Here is a 6941-nt window from a genome sequence, read left to right as displayed (position 1 = left end):
TAATGCTTACACCATTCCTTTATTTCTTTAGATCTTGATGAACATAGAATCAAGCCATAAATTCTTCTCTTTATTCCTTCTGTCAAGTTCACTTAACCTTGACTTTATCGTAGCACACCTTTAGCTTCTACATGAATCTGATTCCTGTCTTCTGCTAAATGATAAACCCAACACTTATAATAACATACCAATTCATACCAACCCTACAGGAGAAGGCAGTACTGTCCTGGTGAGTTTTTGAGACTGCAACTCTTAATGGGAGTAGAAAGTCCTATCTTTCTCTTACTGAGCAGCTGGTGATTTCAAACTGCTGACCTTGTAGTTAGCAGACCAATTTGTGACCACTTCTAACTGCAAGACTGGTGGTTCAAACCCACCAGAGGCTTTCTGAGATAAAGAGGAGACTATTTACTCCCATTCAAATTTAGTCTTTGAAAGTCTGGGGATCAGTTCTATTCTATCCACATAATGGCCGTGGGTAGGGAGTTTATTCACGATATTCAAATATGAAAAAAATTCCAAAACCCAATTACCTTTTAGGATAATATTAGCATAACATTTACGATTAAATTATAGATAAATAGTTGTTATCAAAATGGCAGATGGCTAACTGAAGGATCGGTAGTTTGGACCCACCAGCACCCCAGGAGAAAGATGTGAGTGGCAGTCTGCTTCCATAAAGATTTCAACCTAAGAAAGTCAATGGGTCAATTTTACTGTTCCATGGGGATACTAAGATTCAAAACCAACTCTTTGGAAATGAGTTTTGGTTGATTTTTGGAATTCAATTTAGAAAGCGAAGCTAACCACCATAGCTTCACTATTTTTTTTTTAATTCTCAATCATTTTTAAAAATTTATTCTTTTAAAAAATTATTTTATTGGGGGCTCATACAATTCTTATCACAGTCCATACATCCACCCATTGTATCAAGCACATATGTACATTTATTGCCCTCATCATTCTCAAAATATTTGCCTTCTACTTTAGCCCTTAATACCAGTTGCTCATTTTTCCCTTCCCTCCCCCCCACCCATGAACCCTTCATAATTCATAAATTATTATAGTTTTTGTCATAAGTTACACTGTCTGATGTCTCCCTCTGTCCTCTTCTCTGCTGTCCATCCCTCAGGGAGGAGGCTATACTTAGATTCTTGTAATTGGTTCCCCCCTTTACCCCACATTCTCTTCACCCTCCAGGCATCACCCCTCTCATCACTGCTCCTGAAGGAGTCATCTATCCTGGATTCCCTATGTTTCCAGTTGCTATCTGTACAATGCATATCCTCTGGAGTAGTCAGATTTACAAGGCAGAATTGGGATCATGATAGTGGGGGGGAGGAAGCATTTAAGAACTAGAGGAAAGTTATATGTTTCATCGTTGCTACCCTGCACCCTGACTGGCTCATCTCCTCCCCATAACCCCTCAGCAAGGGGGTGTTCAGTTGCCTACCGATGGATTCTGAGTCTCCACTCTGCACTCACCCACCTTTACAATGACACAATTTCTTGTTTCTTGATGCCTGACACCGGATCCCTTCGACAGCTTGTGGTCACACATGCTGGTGTGCTTCTTCCATGTGGGCTTTGTTGCTTCTGAGCTAGTTGGCCGCTTGTTTATCTTCCAGCCTTTAAGACCCCAGATGCTATATCTTTTGATAGCCAGGCACCATCAGTTTTCTTCACCACCTTTGCTTAGCTTCACTAATTAAAGCACTTAGTATTATTGTTTATTGTTCTTCTTTGGAATCACATACTTGTAATGTTAGTTGATAAAGTGACAAGTACCTCAACTTTTTTTTTATTTCAATTTGTAAATTAGGTATAAAAATATAAATACATTTTTTCTTCATAAAAATTAGTACTGAATTTTGTCCATTTGTTCATTTATTCGCTTATTTTGACTCTCATCCTGTAATATTTGAACATCACATTAGAAACATCATGAGTTCAATGTGTGGCATCAGAAAAAGGGATCTTGTTGATAATTTAAACCATTTAATTCTTGTTGTAGTTGTTCTACTTGAATTATAATTAAAATTGTAGAGTCTGTTAGCAAGAGGACATTGCTAAGGAAGAGCTGATTTTCTCTGTGAACCACCTGTATAGATCATGAACTCTGAGGTAACTTTTACTTTTGTGATCATGACCTTCAAAAAATTCACAAGCAATTCTTGTCACACAATGCTACACCACCATTGTAAAGTATAACTATGTATATTTCCTGACAATCATCCATTGCTTCCTCTTTCATAGTCCATGATAGACAAAGTGATGCACATCTGACACATGTACGTAATCTGGAATTCTGTCATAGATTCTCCCACAGGCAATTCTACCGTTCATCTACCTGGTATAATCAACACTGGGGAATTTTATATCTTAATTTTTTTTTCCTACTGAGCATTTTTATAAACAGAAAGCTTCAAAAGGGCGATACATTTTTTTCATTGTTAAAAGATAGATGCTATTATACTCCAAATGCAATATGGAACATGGAAATTTTTTATGTTCAAAATGCTAAAATTGTTTTATACCAATATCCTTTACTTATATGAAGTACAAAGTATATACAAGTAACAAAATCCAATATTTCATTTATTAACTGAATTTATAAAATTGCATATTTTCATTGCAATGAGAACTTGCACATCCGGGTCACAAAATAATTATTTTGAGACAAGATAAAAAAATCATTCACATGAAGTAAACTAGACGTAAACTATAACTGAGTCATCTCAACAACAACAGAATTATTTCTTCAATCCTAGCTTCCTAGTCACTTTGTCACATCTTCATAGAGTTTATTACCTTTGTCTCAGGTTAACAAAGAACAGGCAGTTGAGTTTATCAATAGCATTCCCATCCACATCCTTGCACATACACTGTCAAAGAAGGTTTCCAACTACCCTCTTTAGTGGAGGAACACAGATAAACAATGAGGAATTTGTTGTTCAGCTTATCAATTCTATTCATCATAACTTTCTTTCTTGCTCTGCTATAGTATTAGATCAAAAGTCACAATCACTGAATTGTTCAGGAAATTATAAAATATAGATGCCAGACTTGAAATTCAATTATATTTACTATCTACTCAGCATTTTATAAGTTACATTTAGTCATATATCATTTTTGACCTATCAATTAAAAATATATTCTGAAGGCTCTTATACAAAAGTTTAAAGATCACAGAATACATAATATTTCAGTCCAATGACCTTTGCTATAGCTCAGGGAAGAAATAATAGACTATGAAAAGTGAATTTTAAGTTATTTAGAACACATTTAATATTACTCTCAAGGTTGTTTCTATATTGACAAAATGAAATAAGATATACTGCTGGCTAGGACTCTCCCTGCAGTGATATCAGAGAAAATTGTTACTCATTTGTGTCAGTGATGATGACCCAAACATAACCTAAACTTTTGATACAAGGAAACTACCTACCAAAAAACCAGAATTATGCCAACAAAACAAAACATAAACTCCTACTTTACTATTCAGTGATAAATTAATTGGATATGGCTAATATCATTATTGGAGTCCTGGTGGTGTAGTGGTTACACGTTGGACTGCTGTCCACATGTTTGGCAGTTCAAAAGCACTAGCTGCTCCATGTGAGAAAGAAGGGGCTTTGTACAACCATAAACAGTTATAGTCTAGGAAACCCACAGGAGGGCCACTATACTATGAGTCAGCATTGAGCCAATGGCAGTGAGCTCTGATTTGGGTTTGGGTGGCATTGTTGTTTTGGGGTGCTATCGCGTAAGCTCTGACTCACAGTGATCCTTTACACCACATAATGAAACAGTGTGTGGTCCTGTGGCTTCCTCACACCTGTTCCTATACCCAAGCCCATTGATGCAGTCACTGTGTCAATCCCTCTCCAGCAGGGTCTTTCTCCTTGAGAAAACAATCAAACAACTAAAGCTCATGTCTTTATTCAGGTACTGCTTTCTCTCCTGTCAATATTTTCAAAGTGTGTAAGATGCTATCTCTCCATCCTTGAGCACTCTGGCCTTACTCCTTCTGACACAGATCTGTTGGTAATATAGAAGTTACAAATTGAGCTGGTAATCACAAGTTCAGCAGTTTGGAACCATTAGCACTCCACCTAATTAGACATTGCCTTGTAGTCCTGTAACAAGTCACAGTCTTGGGAACTCATAGGGATAATTCTAACCTGTCCTATAGGGTAGCTATGAGTTGCCATCAACTCAAAGGTAGTGAGATTTGCTTTGTTTTATTTTAAATATCATAATTTTTTTTTTACCAAAGTAGAATTACATAATGGAAAAAATGACTTAAAAATGTAATTGCAGGGTTTGTTTAGTATCCAGTGATTTTGAGTAAGAATATAGTTACTGTAACTCTCACATGAACTCTAATGAATTGCAATAAATTAATTTAGGACAGCTTGTGAATTTTAAAACATAATCTACAAATCCGCAGTTTTCAAAATCTTCTTAATTTTTTCCCTCTAGCTGATTACCTTTGAGTTGATTATGACTCGTAGTGACACGATAGAACAGAGTTGAAGTGCCTTAGAATATTCAAGTTTGTAGAAGTAGACAGTCACACATTTCTCCCATGCAACAACTGGTCAGTTCTTTTCATCAACTGTCTGGATAGAGTCCAATGCCTTAACCAATAGTACATAGAGTCTTTTTCTCTAATGTACCATGAAGTACAAAGCTGTCAGCAAAATGATAATTATTTATCTACAAGATAGAACTGGTGGTGTATTATTTAAATTTACAAACAAACCACTATTGCCAAAGATGAAGAATTTCAAGAATTGTATCAACATCTTTTTTTGAAATTAATAAAATATAATTCATACATATTACTAATAATTATTGATGATTAAATACAAAATCTGGAAGCAAAAATGAATTTTCAGTTGTTGGAATATATAACTTTGATTTATAAAATTGTTAGGTATTGATAGAATTGTGTAAAGACCAATGACTTATTTATATTAATAGCTGATTCCCTCAACAATGTAAAGGTAAACTGCAACAATGTAAATGTAAACTATACATGTGAATCTAACTTGATGTAATACGTACAAATAAAACTAAATATCTGTGTCAAGAGAAAAACTCAATTATCTTCAGTCAAAACAGGACTAGGGGCTAATTGTGGAAGAGACCATCATTTGCTTCTATAAAAGTTTAAGCTGAAGCTAAAGAAAATTTAATAATCCCAGAAGAGCCATTTTATAGCCTTGAATATATCCTACTTGAATTCAGAGACCATCTCAAAAATAGGTTTGGTACATTGGACATCAATGACAGAAGATTTCAAGAATTATTGAATGAAGTCAAAGACATAATACATGAAGAGAGAAAGGAAAAAGTATAATACCAAAAGGATATCAGAGAAACTCTGATATTTGTTCTCAGGAAAAAGAAGAAATGACCTGCTCTCATTTACCTATAGCTGTAAAACCCTATATCACGTCATTTGAGTCATAGTAGAATCCATACCAGTAGGCAAAGAAAATGGAGGCAATGATTAAGTAAATGCTGAACAGAATATTTCAAAAAACCTGTAGAAGACATAGTGGAGATGTGTTAGTGTGGGTTAATTAGAGAAACAAATCCAGAGTGTAATTGTATATAAAGAAAACATCCCAGCCAATCCAGCTCCTCCATAAATCTGATATTAGCCCACATGTCTGATACCAGTTCATAAATTCCTCTTCATATTCTTGCAACATATGCAATGATGCCACATGCAGAAAGATCATAGTTCTGTGGGTGGAAATTCTTGTGGATCCAGTGGCGGTGGAAGCATCTCTAGGACTCTGACTGGCATCAGCGTGGCTCCATGTGGCTTGTCAACAGGAAGGTGAAGCGTGTCTGTCCTGCCTCCAGGGAGGAGACAGGAGTTCTCATATTCCTCAGGAAATGGCTGTGCCCACACAGAGGCACCATTGGCTCAGACCTGATTGTCAGGCTACACTCCACCCCTTCGCTCAAGTTGACAGGTGATTATGTAACTTCCCCAGACCACCCCTTATCAACTTGACACTTTTACACAATTCTTTAGTCATATGTATATATATATATATATACACACATACATACATACATACATATATATATAACAACAATACAATCATAGCTGTACCTATCAGGATAAAACAAGAATGCATACAATTCAATATGTGCCATCCTCATTTAAACATAATATTCTATAAGTAAGCAAAACAAAAATTCTATGCCAAACAATTATAGTTAAGTGAACACCTATACCCTAATTCTACAATCCTATGAGGATATTCCCCCACCTATGAAAGTTTGTAAGTGAGCCACTTCATGCCTTTATCCTCCCAATTTTGAGTATCCAATTTCTGTACTTCCCACTTATATCAACCCAGTGCTCTGAGAAGATAAGCATGTTCTTTGATGTGACAGATCTTTGTTCCAGTTGGAACCTTGTGAGTCTGTGTCCGTACCCGTACCAAAGTCAAATCAGGACAGGCCCTCTATAAAGTCAGCAGCAATACACACCAATTCACAGGTCAGGTTCAGGTCAACTCTGTGGGCCACTGCTTCACCTAGCTTTACCAGGTACTCACTGGCCTCCTCGCCTTTTGACCATGTGCTCCATCACAAATTCTGAACAATTCTAGTCCTATTGGGCTAGCTCATGAACTTCAGACCAGTCAACCTTCTCTCATCTTCTCTAGTCCCGGTGAACCAGGTCCACGGGTGTCAGTGGCCAGATTCAACCTGTCTCTTTATTGCTGTATTTCTCCTACTTCTGCTAGACAAATGGATCCAGGTCGTCACCAAGCAATCATTTCAGGCTGTCCACAGGCTCCCTTTAATATTCTGTCCTAGAGAGAAGAGTTTCTACATGGCTCCCAATTTTTCCCAGTTTTTGGCACAAACCACTAGTTAAAAATTAGAAAAAATAATTTTAAAAA

The sequence above is a fragment of the Echinops telfairi genome, unplaced genomic scaffold, assembly GCF_000313985.2.
Source record: "Echinops telfairi isolate 266 unplaced genomic scaffold, ASM31398v2 ScPeMD7_7468;HRSCAF=8506_0, whole genome shotgun sequence".
Lineage (NCBI taxonomy): Eukaryota > Metazoa > Chordata > Mammalia > Afrosoricida > Tenrecidae > Echinops > Echinops telfairi.
The sequence above is the reverse complement of the archived record's forward strand: the minus strand, read 5'-3'. Positions refer to the sequence as shown.